The sequence below is a fragment of the Parasteatoda tepidariorum genome, chromosome 7, assembly GCF_982258835.1.
Source record: "Parasteatoda tepidariorum strain Cologne lab strain chromosome 7, Ptep-v5.0, whole genome shotgun sequence".
Classification (NCBI taxonomy): Eukaryota; Metazoa; Arthropoda; class Arachnida; order Araneae; family Theridiidae; genus Parasteatoda; species Parasteatoda tepidariorum.
The window spans coordinates 107,650,037-107,677,609 of record NC_141761.1 but is presented as its reverse complement, the minus strand read 5'-3'; the positions used below and the strand labels follow the sequence as shown (position 1 = coordinate 107,677,609).

General features: G+C 31.0%; 1 long non-coding RNA gene across 1 annotated transcript; it reads right to left on the bottom strand.

Annotated features, from left to right (window-relative positions):
* Window positions 1–12,909: 12,909 nt before the first annotated feature.
* LOC147807377 (uncharacterized) lies at window positions 12,910–14,957 on the bottom strand. The gene is made up of 2 exons (XR_015435661.1): window positions 14,490–14,957; window positions 12,910–14,206 (listed from the first exon to the last, which is right to left on the bottom strand). It is a non-coding gene; the product is annotated as an uncharacterized LOC147807377 (long non-coding RNA).
* Window positions 14,958–27,573: the final 12,616 nt, after the last annotated feature.

Below are 27,573 nucleotides of genomic sequence, written 5' to 3'. Positions count from 1 at the left end.
TAAAGTAAAAGTATTCAATTCGTAATGTAAGATTTTCAGTTTAAGACTTACATTAACTGTGTTTAGTACTAAATTTACAGTTCAAAGTATTTGAAGTGCAATTCCAAGTGCCCAGTATGAATTTTTTTTAATATTATTAGAAGATTAAGACTCCTGTTCACCCACCCCGATGATTGATTCGGAATAATTGCTGTTTCCTGGCATAAAACAGTTGCAATTATTTAACTTAAAATACACGAACTAAAAAGAACACTTGTGCTGAAACTTCTCACGTCCAAATATTTTCCTATTAAGATCCATAAGTGAACGTAAATCATTTTTCTAAGTAATCATTTTTTGAAATGACATATAAAATTAAAAGCATATTGTTATAACAAATTCGGTGTGTTCACAACTGTCATTTAATATTTTTGCTTACCAAGCGGACGGATGTATTTTAAATAGAATTTTCGCATTCGTCACTTTGTGCATGAAGCTGAAAGTTAAGTTCTAAATCATCTATAACCCTAATTCATAATGTATGTTAATGTAATTATCACCAAAAAATAATACGGTTACAGACACCGATTTAAATAACCTTATCTCAAAATGTTACGTAGAATTACATTATTCTATTAATAATTATAATAAAAAAAACAATCCTCCTAAACTGTTAATAAAACAAAATCAAAAAAGTAGTAATAACAGTACAGGTAATTTCAACCTTTAGAATAAGAAAACAAAAATATTTATAGGAAAACAATAACTTAATGAATTATATCAATTTTATGCTGATGACAACCAAACCAATATGAAAACTAATGTGGGTGAAACTAGATCCTACCATGTGATTTTGCAGTCAATAAAAATGCATGGATAACAACGGAAAACTGCGACACCATCATCAGATTTTTATATATAGTAAGAAATAGCCTCGAAGAAATACAAGTATTTGAAGTGAAGTCATTCAGTCGCGTTGCGTGAATCCTTTCTAAGAAAACGAAAGGAAAAGAAGGTATCACGCACTAGGGCGACTGAAAGTAGCCGCCATCTCTCTTTTTAAGCCACTAATTACAAATCATTAAATTTCGATGATCGGGATTGATTAAATATAATCAAGCTGATGGACGACTTGGCTGAAGTTTTGTGACGTCTATTCAACCACTTAAACAAGAGGACGGCTCTTGTTTACCCACCCATCTCAGATAGGAAATTAATGTCAGTCGAGTCAGTGTTAATGACGATAGAAAATGAGTGTGTCAATATCTCTTTTGGCGAGAAAAACCCCTCTTCTAAGAGGATAATTAATTATTCCTACTACAATCAAATATGCATTTAACCTTCACTCAACTACAAAGTATAAATAAGTGTGTAATTATAGACTGACTTACGCCAAAATGCGTTTCAACAGCAAACGAAAAACGTAGCGAAATAGATCATTTTAAATCGATAACTGCCTTACTACAGTGAATGTAAAACGTAGCTAAATATAAAGTTTTAAATCGATAGTGCTGTAATAAATGTGTTACTGTGAATGATCGAAATGCGTGGTTGTTGATTTACACCGGTGATTGGGGACAATCACATAGTCGCTTTGGTAAATGTCCGAAATATATAGTAGGTCAAGTTAAGGGCCACTGCTCGGTATACATTTGCCCGGTATGCCCTACATCAATGTATTTTTAAGGTTCAGTGCCACTGCCAGGTATACATTTGCCCCGGTTTGCCCTACATCAATATTTTAAGGTCAAGTGCCACTGCCCAGTATGCATTTAACCTGTACTCCAAACACTGATGTTTCTCGTAATCTATCCTCAGCAGATGTTAAGATATCGAATAAATATAGAAATATCAGCGAAGAAATTAATATCAAATCGGATATAACAAATATTTCGGACATTCACCAAAGCAATTATGTGTTTGTTGACATTCACCGGTGAAAGTCGACATTCTCTTGATGTCGGTCATTCACTATAACAACTGCATTTCAGCAGCAAATGAAAAATGTAGCAAAACAGATGATTTTGAATCTATTTTTCTGTGCAGACTGTCGAAGATTAGTGAATAGAAAACGTAGCTAAACATACAGTTTTAATTCGGTATTGCTCTACTGACTGTCTAATACCCGTGAATGAAAAACGTAGCAAAGTCGTTAGGTTTGAATTGATAATACTGTAATAACGGCATTTAATAGAAAAGGGTAAATGTAGCTAAATAGATAGTTTCAAACTACATTGGTGTGTTGACTTGCTTGACATCAACGAAGGAAAAACGAAGCAAAATAAAAATTCTGATTTCATAATGATGTAATAACCGCAGTTCAATTGTAAAAGAAAAAAGTAGGAAAAGATTCTCGGGTAATCATCCAGATACTGAAACCGAACAGTTAACTCGTTACCAGTTGCTCGAACAGTTAACTCCGCTGTGTCACAAAAAGAAACAGAAAGCCTAGTTAACATTTTTGTCGTCCCTTGCAACCCTCATTTCATAACTTCCATCACCGATGGATATTACGCACAAGCATATATGAGCGATATTATTGTTAAATTGCGTTTCTTTGTATTATTTCATGAACCTATTTTCAAACCAAATTTTTTTAAATCATACCACTAGCAATTTTTCGGAAAGTAAAAAAGAAAACGTTGTCCTGAAAGTGTTCTAGCTCCAACTGCAATCTGAATTTATATATCGTGGATTTCGTCCTCAACGGGATTCAATCTATCTCCAAAGACAAGGCGCTATTAATACATCGAGTGATTTGAATGAAAGACTTAATGGAAATTAACACATTAATTATTCAATTAAGTGTCAACTCATTAACACACATTAAGTATCAACACATAAAGTGTCAATTTAAAAAAAAAAACATTCCACCTCAAATTTTTATATTTAGTGGAAGAAACATTATAAATCATAAAATGCCAATTTAAAAAAAAAATTCCATCTCAAGTTTTTTATATTTATTGGAAGAAACATTATAACACATAAAGTGTCAATTTGAAAAGAAACATTTCATTGTAAGTATTTTATCTAATGGAAGAAACATTAAAACACATTAAGTATCAACACATAAAGTGTCAATTAAAAAAAACATTCCATCTCAAGGTTTTTATATTTGGTGGAAGAAACATAAAACATAAAGTGTCAATTTAAAAAAAAAAACATTCCATCTCAAGTTTTTTATATTTAGTGGAAGAAACATTATAACTAAGGCCCGGATTTTGATGACATTTGCATTTTTTTTGCATTTTTTGCATTTTTGGACATTTTTTGTCCTTTAGAGCATTTTTTGAGATTTATAGGGCATTTTTTTTAATTTTTGGGGCGTATTTTGCATTTTAAAGTATTTTTAACATTTTTTGTTAATTCTTTGTAATTTTTATTATTTTTTATAATTTTTCATTATTACACTGGCTTCCAAACAATGAAGAAAATCTCTAGGATATTAACAGGTGAAGCAACATCTTTTCAAATTGAAGAAGAATTGTCAGTAAGTGTGACCGTCCTTTTCAAGTACGCACCAATAACATCAGTAGACGTTGAAAGAAGCTTCTCCAGGTATAAAAATTTGTTTTCAGACAAGAGACGCTCGTTTACATTTCAAAATATTAAAAAAAAAATAATTAATCCACTGTAATTCTGATATTTAGTAATATTTTGAGATGGAAGTTGTTATATTCATTTAAGTTTCTATACAAAATGAAAATGTTTTGGAGTCAATATATTTTCCTTTTTTTTGTTATTTTAGGATATAACATATTTTTCAAACTTTAATGAACGTAGAACAAGTATTGCATTGCTTTATATTTTTTGAAACGACTCATAATAACGAACGAATGCCCTTTTAAGGGCATTTTTTGCAGTTTGTAAGGGCATTTTTTGCACTTTTTAAGGGCATTAATTGAGATTTTTTAGGTCATCAAAATCCGGGCTCTAATTATAACACATAAAGTGTCAATTTGAAAAGAAACATTTCATCTATATTTAATTTAATGGAAGAAACATTAACCCACATTAAGTATCAACATATAAAGTGTCAATTTAAAAAAAAACATTCCATCTTAAGTTTTAAAAAGTAACATTTAAGTAAATAAAAAAAGAACTTAATTTTTTAGGTTTATTCTAACCAGTCTTTAAAAATAGCGGTTTTAAAAGGAAAAAATTTGAGAAAGATCTTGTTAAGTGACATTTAACACAAATTTTTTTTTTCTTTTTCAGATTTTACAGAGTATATTTTTTTAACGAATGTTTTAAATGAAAAAACTTAGGGAAAGAGCTTGTTAAGTGAATTAATAAATAAATATTAATAATAAAAAAAACTCAATTTTTTCAAACTTATTCTATCCATTCTTTAAAAAAAGGCTGTTTTCAATTGAAAAATATGTTTTGCAAACAGTTTCCGATTTCTATTTTTTCAGAGATAATTTCATCAGATTCACTTAACATGTTCTTTCAATACAGTTTTTCATTAACATTTTTTTGCTTGACGTATCTTTAATTATATAAAAGCCCAACCCATCGACAAGCAATATCTATCTTAGAAATGAGTTGTTTTTTTTTTTAAAAAGAAAGGCAGTCCTCATATTGATCAAGATAAGATTTATTTAAATGAAGATCACTATCTAAAAAATTATTTTCATCAGCTTAACATAATTTATGCTCTATAAAAAAAAAAGCAAAACCTCATCTTCAGATATAAGACATAGCATAAAAACGCCTAACATAACACACATTTTATACATTTCTTCACTCGTTTCGGCACGAGTTTACATTCTATAAAAAGAAAACAATCTCGGCGTTCGTTTATCATGGTGAGGCGCTGCGGCTGTCATAGTTTTTACACGTAGAGTTGATCTTTTTTAACGATAAAAACTATCAAAGACCGCCTCCGCACGGTTCACGCTTCTTTATAGCGAACGGGCAACCGTTTCAACCTTTTGATCGCGCCGCATTATCATTCATTTCTTGAAGAAAATACTTAAGAGAGTGTGAAAAATCTATTGACTTTTGGGATATTAGGTTAGACCGATGCTCTTCTTGAAATTCTTATTAAGCGAACTCAAGCGTTGTTTAAACAAATTTATTCCTTTTGTATATTTTTAATAACTCATTATAGAACATAATTTATTGCAATTTAAATCAAATTTTAATGGTAACTAGAGAGCTGTTGTTGCAGTTCATTTACGTCTCACTAGTGCTGCACAATGGGCTATCAGTGACGGTCTGGAAAACGTTTCTGAGGATGATCCGAAGACGTGCCATCACAATTTTGATCCTCAGCAGAGTTATGTCACTCCCGCTTCGGTAGCCCGACGACCTGCACGCGAAGTCGAGCTCTTTACGATAGAACAGTTTAACGAGAACTGATATCGCACATCCTCGGTCCCTACGAAGACTGATCCAAGTGGTTACCCACTCGCACTCTGACCGCAGCCAGAGAGGTTTGATTTCGGTGATCTACTGGGAACCGTATCTTAACGATCGGTCCACTCCGGGACAACTAGAGAGTTAAGCCCCCGATTCGCTAACTCTCACCAATCCCAATGATTGCTTCGCAATAATTGCTGTTTTGGCATAAAACAGTTGAAATTATTCAACTTAAAATATATGTACTAAAAAGAACACTTGTGCCTCCATTTCCCACGTTGAAATATTTCCCGTATGATACTGCTAAGATCTATTAGTGGACGTAAATCCTTTTTTTAAGTAATCATTTTTTGAAATAACATTTAAGATTAAAAGTGTATTGTTATAAGAAATTTGGCGAGTTCACAACAGTAATTTAATATTTTTGCTTGCCAAACGGGACGGACATATTTTAAATATACAATTTTTGCATTCATCACTTTGTGCATAAAGTTAAAAGTTAAGTTCTAAATAATTTGAGAAATCTCTTAAACCGTAATTCATAAAAGTATATTAATGTAATTTGCGTCAAAAAGTAATAATTGTAAAACAATAAGATCAGATCAGTGAATAAGATCAGACATCGATTTAAATAACTTTATCATAAAATGTAACGTAAAATTACGTTATTCTAATAATAATAATAATCATAACAATCTTCCTAATTTTATAATTTAGAAAACAAACAAAATCAAAAACGTAATAATAACAGCACGTACCTTTAAATTAAGAATATAAAAATACTTACAGGAAAACAATACCTTTATGACTAATATTAATTTTATGTTGATGACAACCAAACCAATAAGCTAATTAAATTGGGAAAACTGGATCCTACCACGTGATTTTCTTGCCAATAAAAATACACCGACAACAATAAAAACTACTTCACCATTATTAGATATTTATATATAGTTTAAAATTGTTTATATTATTAAGCTGAGTTTAAGAAAATTTGGCTTTACGAAATACGACACAAAAGTGCACAAAATAAAAAAACGGATCAATGTTGATCTAAGGAAAGTTCAAATATTGCACAAGCAACTAAAGGGGGTGAAGTATTTTGAGATTTGCCTAATTTTGCTCAAAAGTAGTTTGGGTTCATAAAAGTATGGAAAAAAATTAGAATTATTCATTAATTATTAAAGAATCTATGACAATTGGGTATAATATGAAAAAAACACAACTACTTCCACTCCGAAAATTTTACTAGGAATAATATTTACCTTTTAGTTAATTAATAAGCTGAGTTTTAAATATGTTTACTAAATTCATAAACTTAGATAAAACAACAAAATAAATTATTTCAAAAGGAACTAGACTAATACATTTTCAACCTGACGAGTAGCGACTTATAACAACACACTTCGGTTAATGTTTAGTTGTTGCTAGAAATCAGGTTCGCAGAAAATGCTGTTTAATAGTTAAATTTAATAGGAATAACACGACCTGTGACGTAGGCTATAGTATACCCAATATAGTATAGTATACCAGTTTCTTTTTTGTTATACTTAAAATATTAATCTGCTCTTTAGTCCGAGGAATTTTTTTTCTCACGAAAATGTAGTGAAATTGTAGCTTTATTCCGAGCTTCAAGCACTCAAACTGCATTTTTTTTTCACTTTATTTATTTCAATTTATTTTATTTATCTTTAAGCCAGAGAACTTCCTTTAACATTTTTAACAAACATGAACAGACTTGACTTAATTACCAAAGCAGTACATTTATTTAAAATCATGACAATAATAATACTAATGATAAAAGTATAAAATATGTTGGCGAAAAAATTTTAATAAATAAAGTAATTTAACCCTAGATTTTTATTTATTTATTTATATATTATTATTATTTTGAAATAACAGAATATGAGGGCGGGATAACCTGGTTGGTAGGGCACTGGGCCCATGTCCAAGAGTTCATGGGTTCGATCCCAGCCGACCGAAGACTCCCCGTGTAGTAAATGATGACTGATGCACGTTAAATCTGTAGAGTCTCAAAGTCCTCCATGTTCCCATAACAAATAATACCTTTGGAGGTACTGATCCAGGAGTTCCCTTGTCTTCTAGATTAGGTTCAAAATTACAAGGCTACGGAGTTGAACATTAGTACTTGTAAACCGACAATTGGGTCGACTGTTCAACGACGGTTATTATAAAATAATAATAATAATTAAAATAGAAAATATGTTGGTGAAAGAATTGTTATAAATTGAGTAAAATTTAGCCCCACATTTTTCTATTTTATTTATTTATTTATTTTGAAGTTACAGAATATGGTCTTACAGAATATGGAGCGATATATACTTTATATCGCTCTTTCGTTAAATTTTTGGACACATTGGAAATATTCCAAAAATGTAAGAATTTCTTCGATACCATAAAAAAAATATTCCTGGTTTATTTGTATTATGTTTGGCAGCCCATTTTAATTACATATAAAGAAGGGAAAAAAAAGCAATGCTTACATTCTAGCTATTTTCAGAAGATGTGTTCTTCTCCTTTTAAAAAAAAAAGGAAAATAGCATTAATTTGGCAGTGATGGATAGGTTCATTACGTGGCGCTTTCTTTTGTTAAGTGATTTCGATTCTCGCCTATTATTTCGCCAAACAGATAGTTTACGCTCTGTACTAATTAATAACCACTTGATACGCTTGCTTAAGCAAATAGAAGGCAGTTGTGATAGGCTTAAATTCAATGCTGAATCTATCTTCTTTCTTTTAAAAGTAGTTTTTGAGCTTGAAAAAGAGCATTGAATGCTTTAGAGTTGAAAATAAATTGATGGATTTAAAGTATCCAGAAGTTGAACATGCTAGCTAGAGAATAAAAGCGCACATTTCTTTTATTTTTTGCTTTCCGCCACGGGTTAGCTTCTTTAAGAGGTTTAGACGGTTTTTACTAACAAAATCTCGGATTATATATACATATATACATATATACACATATATATATTGTACACATTATATATACATATATATATTGTTATGATAGTAGTCGGAACAATTTGACTCCAAGTATAAGATAAAACTACCTAAGTCACAGCAAACATTTTGAAACCTATTCAATGAAAACAAAAAAAAGCAGCACACCCATTTTCTAAACTGATATCGACTGCAAATTCAAGTATTTTGTTTTCGATCATTTATTTAAATTTTGTCGTTAAATCTGTATTATTCAATTCAAATTTTTTCAGCTGTTGCTCAAGACTGCTTAACTACTATAATAAAACTGTTAAGTTGAGAACAGTAGGTTGCCTGAATTCGTACTATCACTTGAGTAGTGATAGATATTTTATTTATTTATTTGATCAAAATATTTTTTATGAAAATTCAAAAAACAAAATAATTTTTTTTTCTTGTGATCTAAAGAATATTTTTTATTTTTTAATTTCCTTAGACTAGAATTGATTTCTAAGTTATTCATAGAATTCAAATTTTAGTTCTACTCAATTAAATTGTGAAAGTTCTTTGCATTCTTTCTCAGAAGTGTTTGGGTAAAAATTATGTGTTAAATTATGTACTATGCATGCGTTAAACTTTTGTAAAAAATTTAGAATCTCATGTTAAAATTCAGATAATTTATAGAAAGTCGAAGGAAAAAAAATCGTATATTGATACTTTTTGGATGAAATCAAAACCATCTAAACCTGCTGCTAAGTACAAACACTCTATAACTTACTAAATATTACTTTATGGCAAGCACTGAACTTTCGTTCTTCACCTCGGAAGATGCCGAAAGTGTTGCCCATTTATCGTTACCCAGTGTGCACCTGTGAACCTAAGACACGGAGGTGAGCATCATTACCCACGCCACACTGCTACAGTTACCCGTTAATAGGGCGGGCCACATTCCCACAACAGAGAAAAACACAGAGAGAGAGAAACATCCATGCCCTCAGCGGGATTCGAACCCGCAACCATTGGTTTCACAGTTAGGCACACCTACCACTCGGTCACCTGGCCGACAAATCGAAAATATGAAGATATGTAGAAAAAGTAGAGAACGTAGAACGGAATAAAAAGAAAATTAACATCCAACAAATAATTTGAGAATTGTTAACTGTTAAACTTGTAGGGGAAAAAAAAGCATGTTTGGTCAATCCATTGCACATTCAAATGCAATTAATGATTTAAAATTTTACGAGTGGTCTAAATTGCGATTTGTTCCATATTATAAATTTAAGTTCTTTTTCGTGATATCTTTTGAGCTTTTTCGCTTTGAAAGCTGACTATTTATCCATTTTTGTAGCAAATTTATTTTCCCCTCGCGTGTTCTTTATTAGTTTATTTTACAAACTTTTGTTTTAGCAGGTATCAAGAGTTGCATAAAAAAAAAGAGTATGTGTCCCATTTCAATCAAATTTCAAGTTATCTACTTACGACATTGTAAGATTTCTTTCTACAATACTAATACAATAAAATCTACACTACGAAAACTAAATGCAATTGAAAAATGCGGAGTCTCAATTCCATTTTAAGTTATCTACTTACGATCTTGTAAGTTTTTTTTTATACAATAAAATAACTAATACAATAAAAAATACAATACAAAAACTAAATGCAATTGAAAAATGCTGAGTCACAATGTCGTAAGTAGATAACTTAAAATGGAATGGAAAGATTTTTTCCACAATTTTATGCCATTTAACATTTTTAAAAAAAGCCTATTTTCTTTATCTGAAACTAGAAAAGAACTTCTTTCAAAATCTAACCAACGTAAAATCTAACAACGCTAATAGACTCAGAATAAAAAGTAACTTTAACTAAAATATGTTAAATAACTCCTCATGAATAGATACTAGTGTCATAATAATGACTCTTTTTAAAAGTTTCTTCTCAAACAATTCGTTCCAAACCATTCAATATTCCCAACAGTGTTGCCTTCACGAATTCAGATGGAATACAAAACAAACAACTGAGAAGGGGGGATTGCAAGGCGCGGCCTATACAAAAGCTTGCAAAGTCAGTCCTATTTGACTTTGTAGTCTGTAATTGAGGCGTACGCCGCTCTCCCTGACTAATCAGGTATCTAAATAAATGGTAAAGCACACCTTTACCGGACAGTGTTCGGAATGGTAAAACATCTTGGAATCCTTTTACTTCACGCTGTATGTGGTTAGAAAAAAAACAAACACTTCTCTGAGAAAGCTGGTGTGTTTGTTTTTTAATGACTAGTTACTTCTTTTTCGGGTTGGGGTGGGGAGGAATATTGCAAGCATTAGCGGCCTCTTCAATATCTAGAAAATACCATTTATTTTTTTGGCGAGAACTTCATTCCTTACTTTCACAAGTGAATATCCTATAGAGGACAGGAACTTTGATAATAACCAGTGGTCGGAAAAAATACATTATTTTTGTAGTTTAGTATACAACTAATTTGTTACAAATGTAGTTAGGTACTACTTTTTTTTTAAATGTAGTGACTTCAAACTACTTTAGAATTTAGTAACCACTTCACTACTTTAAGAAGACGAACTTTGCTGGAGAACTTAATTTATACACCTATGTCCAAAATGGTTTTGAATTTGAAATTTTGAATTAGAATACGACTTATTTATTCACGTTTACACGAGCCAGTTTGTTATTCCAAAACACTTTTTTTTCTTCGAATTTGTTTCATTTTACCTTCTTTCTTTATACCTTTTTGATATCAAATATGTAATTTGAAAAAGGCTAAACTATCAAATACTTGCAAATTTGATTAGCTTTAATAAAGTGTTGAATTGAACCACGTTTCCAAACAAGAGCTATAGTATCATGCAAATAAACATGGTAATAGGGTTCAACTAAGCACCGTATTAAGAGCACATTAACTTTGATTAATATTAATTACATGCTCCAAAATTTCTTCCTGAGGCACATAATCTAACTGATTTGCTCCGTTAAAGTGCGGAATAAAACGATTCCGTATTTTATCTAGAAATTGTGCACATTAACTGCTTCCATATTGTTGAAGATCAAAAGTTCATTTCACTCATTCTATCAACTAATCTGTTGATTGCTTAGATTCGATTCTTTAGACATTATGATAATTTATTCAATTGTGATAATATTTTAAAACATTTGATTCTTAGTATTATAGTTTTTAAAGTGATTGATTTTATCAACTAATCTGTTGATTGCTTAGATTCGATTCTTTAGACATTAGACATTATGATAATTTACTCAATTGTGATAATATTTTAAAACATTTGATTCTTAGTATTATAGTTTTTAAAGTGATTGATTTTATCAACTAATCTGTTGATTGCTTAGATTCGATTCTTTAGACATTAGACATTATGATAATTTACTGAATTGTGATAATATTTTAAAACATTTGATTCTTAGTATTATAGTTTTTAAAGTGATTGATTTTATCAACTAATATGTTGATTGTTTGATTGTAGTTACTTGTGTTTTAAATACCGAAAAATAAATAACATAATGCTAATTTATGCATACAGAAACGTTACAGTTGTTACAGCAAAGATATTATTTTTACTTTAACGAGTGCTTAAGTAATTTGTAAATTATCTAAGTAGTTTATAAATTAACAAGTTTATTTAAGCAAATGAAACAATTCTTTCCTTCTTTTTTTTTCTTTTTTCTGGTAACGGATCACCCTAGATAATCTGAAGAATAACCGATTTTAACAACAGAAGCGCCATACTTTTTGATTATATTGTTGACAAAATGCAATGCTAATATTAAGGTTTTATATTTTTACAAAAATTTTCTATTTTCCATATTAATTTTCCTTTTACTAATTTTTTTACTATTATTTTCTATGTAATCCTAGATAATCTGCAGAATAATTGATTATTACAAGCTGTAACATATATCTGTATACATTTTGCTGTTAGAGAAAGAGACCAAAGACTGTAAAAAACAATTAATGTGCCATATATATAATTAATATAATTAATTAAGAATATATTAATTAAAATATAATTAATAAATAATTAATTTAATTAATTAAAAATGTAATATAACTAATTTTTTGAGAATTTTTTTTTAAATTAAAAATTATCCATTAAAAATCGATTATTAACTTTTTTTAAAAAATAAAAAAAATTTTTAATTAATTATTTCGAAAATCTATAAATTAATTGGAAAATGTTGCTAAATACTTTAAATGAATTTATAGGCAAAATCAATGTAATCAATTAAAAAAAATTGGGAATTTTTTTTTGGAAGTAATTAATTCAAAGCTCGAAAAGTGAAACGCATTGTATAATAATAGAGACATTTGACATAGCGATTATCTTGCGTTACGCTATTCATATTTTCTTCCTCGTAGCAATACTATGATTTGTAGGTAAATTTTCGCTCTTGTGAAGCTCAAAGAGGGTTAGCCAAAAACTTTATGCAAAATTTCTCTAATCTATTTTTACATAAAGCTTATACGTTTACCAGTTGTTATAAACTTCATGATATTTCTTTGAACCCGTTGGCAACGAAGACCGTCGCATAGAACTGAAATATAACTTACTTATTAAAGAGAGTGAGTAATTACAAGCATGAAGAGAAAACATTGCGTATGGCTTTTAAATTTAAAGGTAAACAATTTAATTTAAAGTTTGATTAGTTTTTTTAAAGATTGTAAACAAAACACAGGAACGAGAAAATGTGATATTTCATGCCAATTACTGTAATTCCATAGATAATAGATTTTAACAGTTTAGAATATAGATAATTTAATAGGTATTGTGTTCTTCAGCTAATGCTAAGAGAATGACTCATCTAAAGAGCTTTAACCAAATAATCCATTTCAACTTTTAAGACATTTTTGTGCAAAGGACTGGTTATTTTAACCCATCCACAGAGTTGGTTCATTCATACAGGGAATAACGTAAAATGATTGTAACAGAAGTTGAAACAAACAATTCCATTTTCACAGTTTGAATCAATTCTATGTTTGCATAAAGATGACAAATAATTGCAACATTAGAAAACAACTCCACTTTGTTCGACTGTCTTTCCTTTCTGCAACTAAAACCAAATAACTAACTCAATGAAGCAAGCAGAAATTCTATTTTAGTTCTCGAGTGACAGAGTGTTCTTTTGTATATGTTATGTTTCAGTTCCTATAAAATGGCACAAATTAATAGGAACAGAAATGAGCAAATCTATTTTCATTCCTGAGTCAATTCTTATAGTAAATGAAATGGTTTAAAATTAGTGGAACAGATGCAGGTGAATCTATTATTATACCTCTAGTTTTATTCCTAGGTAAATAAAATGGCGTAAAATGGGAAGAACACCGAAGCAGTCACTCTTGAGTCAATTCCCATGTTAATGAAATGGGGTAAAATGGGAGGAACAACGATCGCTTTTGCGTCAATTCCCATGTAAATGAAATGGCGTGAAATTATAATAACATCGAAGCAATCAAATCTATATTTTCACCCTTGAGTCAATTTCCTTGTAAATGAAATGAGGTAAAATTATAATAACACAGAAGCAGTCGAATCTATTTTCACTCTTGAGTCAATTTCCAGGTAAATGAAATGGCGTAAAATAGGAAGAACGCCGAAACAGTCAAATCTATTTTCACTCTTGAGTCAATTCTCGTGTAAATGAAATAGTGTAAAATGGGAAGAACACCGAAGCAGTCACTCTTGAGTCAATTCCCATGTTAATGAAATGGTGGAAAATGGGAAGAACACCGAAGCAGTCAAATCTATTTTCACTCTTGCGTCAATTTCGATGTAAATGAAATGGCGTAAAATAGGAAGAGTACCGAAGCAGACAAATCTATTATCACTCTTGAGTCAATTCCCATGTTAATGAAATGGTGTAAAAGGGGAAGAACACCGAAGCAGTCAAATCTATTTTCACTCTTGAGTCATTTTCCATGTAAATGAAATGAGGTAAAATTATAATAACACCGAAGCAGTCGAATCTATTTTCAATCTTGAGTCAACTTCCATGTAAATGAAATGGCGTAAAATAGGAAGAACGCTGAAACAGTCAAATCTATTTTCACTCTTGAGTCAATTCTCATGTAAATGAAATGGTGGAAAATGGGAAGAACACCGAAGCAGTCACTCTTGAGTCAATTCCCATGTTAATGAAATGGTGGAAAATGGGAAGAACACCGAAGCAGTCAAATCTATTTTCACTCTTGAGTAATGCGTGAATGAAGTGTCTTAAAATGAATGGAACTGATACAGACAATTTTATTTTTTCTCTTCACTCAATTCCGTTATTTTCAATAGAGATGATGGCAGCGTTTGAAACAATCGAAAAATCTAATTTGACAGTCACTATAACAAAGAATCGAAAGAAAGAAAAAAAGACGAACAACTCTATTCCAAGTTTTTTTGGCAACACCCGCGTTCACGAAACATCGGAAACATCTCCATTTCCATTAGAATTTACATTCTTCAACTCAGAAACGACAATAAAAATCGAAAATGAGTAGAAAAACATGCGAGTCAACATCCTTCTGCATGCGAATGGCCAAAACGATCTGTTAACGCATCTTCCCCACAATAAAGAAAATAAAGAAAATGATTCAATGATCATTTTTTACACTTCCATCAGCTAGATAAATATAAATGTACACTTTCCCGTCTCCAAGCGCTATCGGCAAAAATGGGGAAGGGGGGGGGGGCTTTTTTCGTGTATTTTTCTTCGGGAGCGAGAAGAGGGGGGGGGGGGTCGGGGTGTTAGAACAGAACGTTCATGGTTTTGGCAAATTGTTGAGATAAAATTTAATCTGTCCTCTAACAGATGGCGCCGTCATTGCCTGCCTTTTCATTTGCTTGCCGATACTGTTGATTTTCACGCCTTAGATAACCATCCCAATCAGTGCCGACGATTGCCTCGGGCTATCAGCCCCGCCTTCCTCTCCTTCATTGCGCTTCTCGATGTGCGTGCCGATCATTTTCTTTGCCCCCCCTCAGCCGCCGGGCACAATAGAGAAGAGCATGTAGAAACAAATCGGTGTTAGGGGGGAGGAACTTTGGCGGCGTCTTACAAAGTGGCCGCATGAGGACGTTACGCAAGATCACGCTTTTATCAGATCAAAAAAAAAGTAGATAAAAAGAAAATGATTTTTTTTTTATTATTGCATTTGCTTGGCTGGCATCTTCTCTCTGGGAAGGAGTACAGAATATGATGAGGAAAAAAATGATGCTTTTCCAAATGTTGGCTTATAAAAATAAATAATCAAATATATCAATTCGAACATATGGTAATTATCGGTTATAAACTCAAAATTCTGGATGGTTCCAACAAATCACATTGCTGGTTTATGTTGGTTTCAGCGCTATTCATGATGGTCCAACATCATTTGATGGTCACCATCATCCAACATTTTCCATTATGCTTTCACGGTTTTTGATATGCCAGCAAGCTTCCATGACGGAAAATGCTACTTTAATACTATGATGGTTAACCATCAAGCGGAGTTTGATAATCCTGGTCCAACATTTCATGATGGATCCATGATGGTCCATGACTTTTCCATCTGTACATTTCCATGATGGTTTAATGGGAAAAACCAAATTGATTTGATGGAATATACCATCAATTTTTTTTTAATGTTGGCCCATCATAGATCAGTTCGAATTCCTACATTGGGGTGATGGTGGTTCATGACCGTTTGATTTCTAAGAAACTATGATGGAAATATCTGATGGTTCAACATGAACAAATAATCAAAACAAGTTGTTATTCTTATGTTGGACCATCATAAATTCCTACATTAAGGTGATGGTTACTTATGTTGGTTACCATCAAAAAATATAACGGTTCATGATAGAATTATTGATGGTTACCATCAATATTATATTGGACCATCAATGGAAAATCATCAAAAAGCTAGACTTGGGTAGGGGCGACTACCTTTGCGAGTTTTCACAAACACAAATATCGGCTCTATAACCGATAAGTATGAATTTCAATAACATGATGCACTGTGAAAAATTATCGATATTTTACAAATCGCGATATTTTTTCAAATTTCTGTATTTCTTCGCGATGCTATTACGAATTATATCATTTTTACATAGGTTCAATATTTTCGTTGTCCAAATGAATTATATCAACACTCAAAATAATATCCTAACGTATAACTCGTATTCAATATAATTATCGTTACAACACGGGAGTGATTGTATTCCGGTTGCTCCAGGTCTAGAAACTAGGAGCGGGGCATGTGATTTTTTGGCGGAATTCCGCGTATCTATAGAAACCATTGATTCGCAGACTTCCGCGAATTAAAACTTATAATCCAACGAAATTTTCACCGCAATCTACAATTTAAACTAAGAACTAAATTCTACAATCTAGAATCGAAGTTTTGAAACCTGAATTGCGTTAATGATATGTTTTTCATACACGTGTCTCTTCCGTAATTGTGATATTTTTTATTAATTTTTTTTTTAAGAAAAGTTTGTCGGAATTTTATCGTTTTTAATATTTGAAACTACGCCGGAATCCGCTATGATCGCGATTCATATTCTCGTGATTTTAATAAACGTTGATTTTCGTATTTACCTGATTTAAAAGTATACTCATTGTAAATCGTATTCACGCGATCTAAAAATCGTACATCATGATTCGTATTTTCGCGATTTAAAAATCCAAAATCGCAATTTTCTTTACCCGTCTCTGAAATCAATGTCGCTGCTCGTATTCACGGGATCTAATATAATCATGCATCGCGATTCGTATTTCAGACGATATAGTATCAGATATTTGTGATAGCGTAGCTCATACTCCTCCTCTCCCCTTGTCAAAAATAAGCCAATTACGAGCCCCGTCCCCATTAAGGTAAACACGCAATATTTGATCAGCCCTTAATATATAAATTGACTGTGTTGAATTTTATTTTTAAAAAAAATATTTTTCTTAATTCATTTAATTGTTCAAAATCTGGATTGTAAATATAAAATAAAAATCATTGGCATTGATGCATATAGATTCAAATGTAAGATATAAGAGTCATGCATATTTTTTTTCTTTAATCAGTTACAATTTAAAATACTTTCAAGCTGAAAAGGAGGGCCATGGGAGCTCAGGGATAGAGAGATCGCTTTCCAATGAGGTTGACCGGGTTCGAATCCCAGCGATGGCTGGTAGATAAGAATTCCACACCTGCCTCGTAACGACCACAGTGCTGACGTACAATATCCTCAGTGGTAGACGGATCAGGGGCTTAAGTTCCCTTGCCATCAGGGTAACCATGGAAGATTTTCGTGGTTTTCTTCTCCTTCGTAAGGAAAATGCGGGTTAGTTTCATCAAGAAGTCTTCCAAGAAGGCAAATTTTTTCCACTACTTCATCCCTTGTCTTCTGGATTGGGTTAAAAATTACAAGGCTACGGAGTTGAGCATATATAATCGTAAGCCCAAAATCGAATCTGATCAACGACGGTTATAAAAAAAAAGCTAACAAGGAAATGTTCAAATATAATATGTTTTGTTCAACTTTGTACTGCTTTTCCCCTTTGTCAGCAAAATTAAAAGCAAGCCAAAAACCTTCTCTACACGCTTATAAAAAAAAGTTACAATATCCCATCTTTTTTTTTTTTTTTCTGGATTTTGCTTACACTTTTATTGTTGGAATCTTATTTTAGGATTTAATTCACATAAAAGATGTTAATAAAGGTTACATAACAAAATTAAGTTTTAATTTATCTTAAAAAAATTATTCTTATTAATTTATCTTATAGAATTAGGAACCTTTTGAGTTTTATTTTAACAAAACTCTTGTCCTCTAAAACTTCTCAAAAGAAAAAAATTCCCGACTTTTATCTCCTCGATTTTGACTTTTCTAATTCTAAATTATTCTTGATCTGAAATTTTTCTGCTACATTATTTTTACTTTAACGAAAATTATGAAAATGACGGAATTTCAATGTCTTGCGTAAGCATTGCTTACCCCTCTCCTCCTGCCATGTCAGCAAAAATAAGCAAATCACAAACTTCCTCCCTCCGTAATGTGCTCACGTAATATTTCTACGGCCCCAAAGGAGATATGTGCACAAAAAATTTGAAGAAAAAAAAAAAGTTCAAACACTTGTTTTTGTTCAAATAACTAATAAGTAACGACACATAAAAAGCGGAGCAAGGTTTTTCTCAATAACGATCATTTTCAGTAATTAAAATCCTTGTAGCGTTACGAACCTAATTATTTTACTCTTAAACTCTATCAAAAGTAGTGGTTTTCTTTTAAATAAATAAAAAAAAAAATATTTAATGACTGTTGACCGATTTCACGGAGTATCACGTTTTTTCCATATACTTTTTCAAGAGGACTCAAGACCATAAAAATCAAATTTTGAAATAACTATTTTTCTCTGAAAAATGAAAAAAAGTTTAAGGTCATACCATTTTATCATTTTTCATTGACTTTTAATCAATAAAATATTTTTTTTAAATTATTATAGCGCATATGTTAGCAATTTTGCTCGAAATTTAGATTTCTGCCATGATACACACTTTTTTGTGTATTGTCTTCCCCCCCCCCCTCCTTCCGTCGCAATCCTATAAATTTTATAAATAAGTTGTAATGATTTAAAATCTCTCAAACACTACTATAGTTAAACAAAACGTGATTATTGTGTCGATATATATTGTCTCTCTCCTTATTTACTTTATATATATATAATATATATATATATAATATATATATATATAATATATATATATAATATATATATATATATAATATATATATAATATAAAATATATATAATATATATATAATATAAAATATATATATATATATATATTATATATATATATATATATATATATATATATATATATATATATATATATATATATATATATATATATATATATATATATATATATATATATATATATATATATATATATATATATATATATATTAATTTACATAATTTTTCCATGTGCAAATCCATTTCGGGCAAATCTGTGGCTTTAATTATGTGCAAAACAGGCAATTCATGCTTCTCTTTTCTATTTTATTTTATTTTATTTTGTTTTATAACCGTCGTTGAACAGCCGACCCAATTTCATGGGTTTACGACTACTTACATTCAACTCCGTAGCCTTGTAATTTTGAACCAATCCAGAGGACAAAGAAACTCCTGGATCAGTACCCCCAGAGGTATTGATTTGTTGTGGGAACATGGAGGACTTTGAGACTCGACAGATTTAACGTGCATCAGTCACCATTTACTACACGGGGAGTCTTCGGCCGGCGAGGATCGAACCCACGACCTCTTGGATATGGGCCCAGCGCCCTACCGACCATGAATCCAACTTCATATTTTTCATATTTTTTTCTTAACTAAATATTTATTTTCTAAAATTATTTATGGTCAACTTCTTTAAATTATCCAGTATAATATTACCTTGCGCACATCCATTTCGGGCCCATCCTTGGTAACTAACAGATCAAACGCACTTCAGCAATGCAGTAAGAACGGCACTTTAAAACAAAACTCCTCTAGTTATACTCAATTTGCGCTTTTGTTTTCGTATTTTGCAATCTGGCAATCTTGTTACGAAAATATTTTTTAAATCATTCTTGAAAAATTTCCCGTTCATGTAAGTACACTTCAATTCGCTACTCGCTTTACAGATTTTGTTTTTTTCCGTTTTTTTCTTCTTTTATTTTATTTTCTGTTTTTACGTGTTACTTTTACTTATTGTGTTCTATTTTATTTGTTGTAATTTTTGTAAAAGTATTTTTTGAGTGCTCCTCACACTATTGTATTAATATATTTTGCTTTGGCTACATTGATACAATATCAGAAAGCACTCTTTTTTGCGGATATAATCGTGTGGGCTGATGAAAAGATTATATCTTTTATTCTCCGGATTTTTTAAAAAAAAATTTTTATTCTTTTTTTTCAGTTGTTTGCTATTTTTTTTATTTATTTATTTATTTTTTATTATTATTATTTTTCTTTTACCCCCCTTTTTTCATATGTCTGTAATTTTCCTTTTTTTATCTTCATTTTTTATATATATATATATATATATATATATATATATATATATATATATATATATATATATATATATATATATATATATATATATATATATATATATATATATATATATATATATATATATATATATACAACTTTAAATAATTAATATATATATAAAACTTTAAATAATTTTTTTTTTAACACTAGATAGCCCATGGAAGTCATTTTGTATATAATGCCACAATTTCTTAGAATTTTGTGACTTTTTGCACAACATATAATTTTTTTTATTGTTAATATTTATTAATAACTTGTTATATAACTGTAAAAAAATATAAAAAATATAAAAAATATTAAAAATTAATTATAGACAAATTTATTTACACATTAGTTATTTTTTCACAATCCAGTAGTTTTTACTTCTTTTGGTCATTATACGTACATACTAAGTTTGTCTTTCTAGTGTTAAAATAATTTTTTTCAAATTATAATTTTTTAAATAATTTTTTTAAAAATAATTTTCTTCATATGTATATATATAGGTGATTTTTACGAAATATGACAATTTACAGTCTCCTACTCCAAGATCTAATACTATACTACTAAAAGAACTTTTTTTTTAAAAATTTCAATAAATAGTAATCCTGTTCCTGTTAGCATTTTAAAATGACTTTGTACTATCATGGACTGTTTTATATATTTATAAAATTTAATTAAATTTCAAAATGTCATGTTTCCGGTATGTCACAAACAATATTTCCAATAATAACTGGCTTCAAAACTTTGCATGCATTTTTCAATATCTAATTTTTTTTATGTCACCCGTTGTAAGCATTTCTAGAATATACGCAGAGGGTATTATTTACAAAAACTTTGTTTAAAATAATTTTTTCTGTCAGTAATTTGTTTGTCACAAGAAAATTTCCTGAACATTTTCCTGGCTACTTTTATTTAGTGATTTATAACCAAAATAGATAGCGCGAGCAATTAATATCTTATGTTAATAGATTGATTAGATACCCTCCCATCTGAACATGTCTGGTTGCATGGATAAAGAACCAACTTTCTGGTTCGAAATCTATTTCAAAAAATTTTTCAAGGTGAGTAGGTTTTTGTGTTGTCATTTTCTGGCTTCTTGAAATCATTAATAACATAAACTACATTGATTTATCTGAGTTATTTCAAGAAATCATGTTGTTTTCTGCGGAATGCAAACGTCTTAGGTCAAAATATTAAACTTAAATGCTAGAAAATGGCAAATTTGTCATTATCCTGGCTGTCCTTTTCCTGGCTTATGAATGCCAGGGCATTGAAGTGTTACCAGAAATTTTTTTAAACAGTATACTATAAAGAGGGAAAGCAAATATTAACCTAATACCAAGTTTAAGTATGATTGTAATATCCTGGACTGTAATCAAAGTTATATATTAATGATTGATTTTTATACACAATTTTATTCTGTACATATAAGCAACACAAATATTTTTGATTCCTTCTACAGTGGATAAAAAGAATTAATTTAAGCAATTTATGGTCCATCCAACATAAAGGCATAAGTTTAGTTACTTACTATTAGCTTAAAATGACTGGTTTTTTAAACTACTAAGCTAATATACCATTTTCCTGGCATTCAAGTTGTGGTAAATTTCTACTTTATTTATTTTTTTTTTAAAGCAAATGTCAATAAACTACACTGCTGTCTGCAAGCATTTAGGAATTTTTTTTTGATTATTTTGAAGACTTTAAATTTGAAGAAATTTTTTTGTCCGAATTGTCATGTTACCAAAAAATCGCCCATCTCTCTCTCTCTCTCTCTTTATATATATATATATATATATATATATATATATATATATGTATATATATATATATATATATATATATATATATATATATATATATATATATATATATATATATATATATATATATATATATATTTAATTTAAATTCAATACAGAAACTGCATCAACTGTTTGAGTTATAGCAAAACATTTACTATGAAATCCGACAAAATCAATACTACTATGAGAAAGTTATTAATTTTTGGCACTTACCTTAGGGTGAGAAACACGCTAAATGCCGGATATTCCGAAAAATAATTATCGTTTATTGCACACAAATTACTGCAACTTAAATAACTGCAACTCACTTTCTTGATTAATTGAGATCTTCAACCGCTACAGAGAGAGGGTTCAAATAAATAAGCCGTTTCCCGATTAAATAAAATTGACCGATGCAACACTTAGCGTTCATTACCGATAAAAAAAAAAGTTTTGGGAAAGTCGAGAAAAAAGGGATCGCATGTGGTCCTTTAGCATTAATGGTGAAAGACGCAAACCAATGTATACACTCGAAAAAATTCAGATGCTTTAAGAAAAGCTATTCACGAAATTGCGATTTTTCGGCTTTTTACAAACGGGAGATTATTCGGGAAGTGAGAAGTTTCTGCTCATGTTATTGGTTTATTTGTTTTGTGGATCATTGTCTATCAACCAAATAATCGTTAAGACACAGTTCCCAGCAGATCACCGAAATCAAGCATCACTGGCTGCTGTCAGTGAGCGGGTGGGTGACCACTTGGATCAGTCTGAGTAGGGACCGAGGGTGTGCGGGTATGGGTCCTCGTTAAACTGTGCTACCGTAAAGTGCTCGACTTCGCGTGCAGGTCGTTGGGCTACCGAAGCGGGGGTGCCATCCCCTCTGCAGAGGATCAAAATTGTGATGGTATGTCTTCGGATCATCCTCAGGGATGTTTCCCAGACTGTCGCCAGTAGCCCATTGTGCAGCTCTAGTGCGACGTAAATGAACTACAACAACAACTATCAACCAAATGCTCTGAATTGTAGAGGAGGCGGGTTCGGTCCCACAGTGAATTGATCGTAAAGACGCGGTTCTAGTAGAACACCGAATTCAAGCATCACTGGTTGTGGTCAGTAAGCGGGTGGCTGACCACTTGGATCAGTCTTCGTAGGGACCGAGGGTGTGCTGTATAGGTTCTCGTTAAACTGTTCTACAGTAAAATGCTCGACTTCGCGTGCAGGTTCTCGAACTACCGTAGCGGGGGTGTCATTCCCTCTGCAGAGGATCAGAGTTACGATAATATGTCTTCGGATCATCCTCGGAGATGTTTCCCAGATCCTCGCCAATAGCCCATTGTGCAGCTCTAGTGCAACGTAAATAAAGTACCTACCTACCTACATAGGAAGCGGGTTCGAATCCCGCTATTATCATGGATGTATCTTTGTGCAGCCCATCTCTCTACTATCAATTCGACAAGGATTTTTTTAAGCCGTTCTTTGTATTGAGCACACAATTTTAAGTACGTATGTGGAGGAATGTATGAAGGAATAAACAGAAACACACTGTTTGTCAGGCACTTTGTTTATTAAGACACTAAACAAGAGCGCACCCCTATATGAGTGGACTCCTTCATTTATCCAACTGGTGGTGAGATATTTGGTGGTGTGGCGATGTATGTAATGCACGGCGATTTTAAAATTCTGCACTTATCGGTCATAAGGACCAAAGTTCGTGTCGGCGATAACTCGTTAAAGTAATCGCCAACGCATGGTCCTCATAAACAAAAAGTACCAAATAATTTTTTTGAAAAGGATGTTATTCTAAAGCAATTACTAAATTCTTTTGACTCGAACTTTGACTCTTGGTAGAGTAATCTTGAAATGAAAATTTAACAATTTTGTCAGTGAGGAGGAATAGGAGTGCTATAGAATGCTAAAAAAATTTATCTGAAGAAGCATTAAGTAATATTAATATATTATTAATTAATATTAGCAGCAAAGAAATTAATATCAAAAAGCGCGATGATTGGCGATATTTCTTAAAAGAGAAAAACAGGAAAAATCTAAAAGAACCCTGCTGATGAAAGCGTCCGAGATGCTGATAAAGTTTTGTAACTGAAATCTGCCATGACTTATTTTATTTTATAACAGCCGACCCAATTTTTTTGGTTTACGACGACTAATGTTCAACTCCGTAGCCTTGTAAGAACCCAATCGGGAAGACAAGGTAGCTCCTCGATTGGTGGAAATTTGCCTTCGTGGAGGCCTTCTTGATGGAGCTAACCCGTATTTGCGAAAGAGAAAAACCACGAAAACCTCTTAATGGTTTAGCCGGACGGAAAGGGGACTCTAACCCATGATCCGTCGACCACTGAGGATATTTTACGTCAGCACTGTGGTTGGAACAAGCCGGATGCGGAATTCGAATCGATCAGCCATCGTTGGGATTTGAATCCGGTTCACCCATTTAGAAGGCGAACGCTCTATCCCCTGAGCTATCACTGCTCGCCGTGACTTATTGCAGAATATATGAATTGAATGGAAGCAGCAGCGAGCAACGGATGGAGTTATATGTTGTTATCAAGACCTTCTATAAAAAGAAAACAGCTGTTTGAAGTATAACATACGAATTGCAAATATAACAAACTGAAGAAAAAAATATATATTGTGTATTCCTTATGTTAAAATATTTCTTCTCTACTTCGCAAATCTGACTATCGTAATAAATGTTAATATGATACATTAAAAAAATGTTTAAAAATTTTAATCTACTGTTATTCTTTAATAGAATATAAGGAGCTATAATTATCGCATCGAAATACAAAGAAGTAGAAGAAAAAATAGGAAACAGCTGTTAGACTTTAATAAACGACAAAAACAAATTGAGAAAAATCAAAATTTTAATATTGTATATAGTTCGGCTGATATACATTATTTCATGTCTGCTACACAAAATGCAAATATGCATAATTATAAAGTCTATATTTTTTCTTCCCTGTTTTATATATATATATATATATATATATATATATATATATAATATCTTCGGTTTTAAATAAAAGTTTCAAAATTCTGTTCTATTATATTTTATGGAATGGAAGGAGAACAGAAGAATGGAAACATCTGTTTGAACTGTAATGTAACAAAATCGTTCCAAAAACTAACTACCGAAAAAAAAAAGTTTAAATATTGTATGTTTTTTTTCGTTCTCTGATAACTGATACATATTTTCGGCTTAGATAAAAGGTTCGAAATTTTGTTCTATTATTATTTCATAGAATATAAAGAGTGAAGTTAAAACGCCTTCTACCCAATAAAACAAAAAAGGATTCAATTAATTTTCCTCCTGCATCGCTTTCTTATTGTGAAAGTTATTTAAAATTATATTAAAAACAAGCTAAACACGTCGAATATTCTGACTCTATGAAACCAACTTTAAATTATGGGAAAGGGTTTCACTTTGAAGACTTTGTTTCTATTGGTTTATCTGGCACACATGACAAAAAAAAAACTTTCGAGTTCAAAGCAAAAGTTCTTTCATTTATCGTTACAACACTGATGCTGTAAAATATGCATCAAACGTTGCTATAAAAATCATAGCAATATTTAACAATGTATAAATTTTTAAACATCACAAAAAAAATTTCTTATTATTTCCTGAAATATTTTACAGAGATCCAACCTCTCAAAAATAAAAATATTTACTGTGTAGGGAACCGAGAAGTATTTGCCTTAGAATAATAAAAAAAATTTGGTTGCGTGAACTACAAGAAATATTTCTTTATGCAAGAAATATTATAAATTTACTTAAAATTATATTAAAACCAAATTAAACGTGTCGAATGTTCTGAAAACATGAAACTAACACTAAATGGTGGCAAGCGGTTTCACTTTGAAGACTTAGTTTCTATTGGTTATCTGGCGCACGTGACGGAAAAAAAAAAAAAAAAAACTTCCGAGTTTATAACAAAAGTTCTTTCATTTAACGTTACAACACTGATGCTGTGAAATATGCATCAAAAGTTGCTATAAAAATCATAGCAATATTTAACAATGTATAAATTTTTAAACACCTTAAAAAAATTTACTATAATTTTCTGAAATATTTACAGATATCTAACCCCTCAAAAAAAAAATAATAATAATAATATTTAGTGTGCAGGGAACCGAGAAGCATTTGCCTCAGTAATAAAAGAAAAGTTTAGACTACTTCAACTTCAAGAAATATTTCTTTATGCAAGTAAATAAGATATTTTGTCCCTTTCCCCATCAAAATCACAAAACCTCCACAAAACCTTTATTTTTTACTGACTTTACCCCAATCCAAAATGTGCTATAGTACAGATATAGGTCGACCATAGATAACAAATACCGACACATAAATGAATAGGGGGATGAGCTCCGACCCCCCTTACGAAACACTTCATCATTCTGAAGTCAAAAAGGGGCGGGGGCGGAATCTATGATTTTGCACCTGGGTTTTGAGTTGAAGGTGTTAAGGAAGGGGGGGGGGAGGGGGGTCATAGAAGTCAAGTAAGTCTATTACTTAAGCACACTAAGACAACGCTAATTACAAGGTTGGGAGTCGTTAGAGTTTTCGTTCGTAATATGGAATGAAGAAACGAATTAGGAAGCGTGGAGGTTATTTATTTTCTTTTTATTAAGTGCAGCACGATTTCTTTGGGAGGTACAATATTTCACCCTCAAAATAATTTTTTTCTCTTTTTTTTACTTTTTCTAATCTTAAAGTCATTAATTAGGTAAAATGTTTGAAAATCGAGATTTAAAACATGTTCACTGTGACTGATACAATCAATCCTGGAATCTACATCAATCAATCGTCATTCATTGGCTGATGCAATAATTCCTGCTTTTTAATGTCATTGATGCAGTATATCAAATGTTTGAAAATGGAGATTTAAAATTGATGACTGATATAATCCACGGTGACCACGGTTACTGATACAATAAATCCTGGTATCTGCATCAATCAATCATCATTCATTGGTTGATGCAATAATTCTTTTTTTTAATCTCATTGATGTAGTACATAAAATGTTTGAAAATGTAGATTTAAAATTTATCCTGGGTGACTGATACAATCAATCCTGGAATCTACATCAATCAATCATCATTCTTTGGCTGATGCAATAATTCCTGTTTTTAATGTCCTTGAGGTAGTATATCAAATGCTTGAAAATATAGATTTAAAATTTAATCATAACACTATTATTCATGGAATCTATTATCAAACGTTCATCATTCATGCTAATTCAGTAATCCACGCGTAAAACACAAGGAACTTTTTCCTTTTTTTGTTAATGTCATTAATAAGATATAAAATGTCTTAAAATGTACATTTAAAGCGTATTCATAGTGAATGATACAATTAATCCTGGAATCTACATCAATCAAGCATCGTTCATTGACTGATGCAATAATTCCTTTTTTTCAATTTCAT